Consider the following 1,324-nt stretch of genomic DNA (forward strand, 5'->3'; position numbering starts at 1 on the left):
TCTCACTCTGTCTCTCTCTCTCTCTCTCCCTCAAAAATAAACATTAAAAAAATGTTTTTCTTTTAAAAAGAAAACACAAATCTGGCTAAGGGATTCCATGTAAATCCTTTTATTGTTACCTTTTGCCCTTAAAATGATCTTTCCAGATTCATTCCCTCACCCAGTCTTTTGAGCTCAGGTCAGAACAAGCCATTTGCTGTTCCCTAAAACATCAGGTTCTACACGTCGCTCCCTCCGCTTGGAATATCTTCTCCATCTGATAGACTCCCACTCCTCCATCAAAACCCGGCTCCAACGCTTATCCTCCGCAGCCCTCGGGGGGAACACTGACCAGGGATTCAGCACGTCTCTGCTCCAGGATTTGCCGTTGTGAATTGAATTACTCATGTACACGTCCATCACCCAAAGAAACAGACTGCCTGTTTCGCTCATTGTCGTCTTCCCAAAGTCGAGCACAGGGCCCCACATACAGTGGGAAGTTCAAAAGGAACTCTCAAATGAACAGGGAAAAAAAACAAATATGTGTTCATCACTCATTAAGTGCCACACACCGCATTAAGCCCTGGACCTTGGGACGGGGCTCAGAACACGGTCCCTGCCCTCCAAAAGCTCGGATCGTGCAGATAAACAAACAGGAGGGAGACCGATCCGGCCCATCTCTGCCCGCCTCCCACCTAGCATTTATTACGTGCTAAACATCTGTTTGCGGTAAGAAAGATGGTTAAAACCCTCCCTTGGCTGATTCAGGCCAGTGCGAAGGCGTTCTTGACTCAGCTGTCATTTGTACTACACCATCGTCACCAAACACCATTGAGCATCCTTGTAGTATAAACAGAGCGAGTTGCAGAGACATAGAGCCCGCATTAAACTAATGACATCAACTCTCGGCAAACAGGAAAGAACAAACAAGCAGAGAAAGGGCTTTGTGCCCCGCGGTGAGGCGGGAACGGGAACGAGTAGCAATCTCATGCTGGGATCAGGGCACGGGGACACAGAGTACCAGGAAGTCGAGGCGGCTTGGGTGGGAGAAGGGTCATGAATCACGGCCTCGCTGCGCTCTAAGGAGAACTGAAGGAACGATGGTGTGGGTGACCGGCAGACAAGGCAAAGGGGCAGTGACATTTTTCTGAGTGTTGTCTGTATGTCGGGCACTGGGCTGACCACTCTACCCCTACCAGACCATCGGACACCCACAGTAAGCCTAAGGTTAATATTCGCTTTGTACAGATGACAAAACCGAGGCTCAGCAGCGTAAAGACCCTTGCCTGAGACGGCACAGCCAGTGAAAAGGCTGGGTTTCCAATTCATCTCTGCCTGATTCCTG

Source organism: Panthera pardus, unplaced genomic scaffold (genome assembly GCF_024362965.1).
Source record: "Panthera pardus isolate Hobbes unplaced genomic scaffold, ASM2436296v1 HiC_scaffold_15, whole genome shotgun sequence".
In the NCBI taxonomy this organism is placed as follows: domain Eukaryota; kingdom Metazoa; phylum Chordata; class Mammalia; order Carnivora; family Felidae; genus Panthera; species Panthera pardus.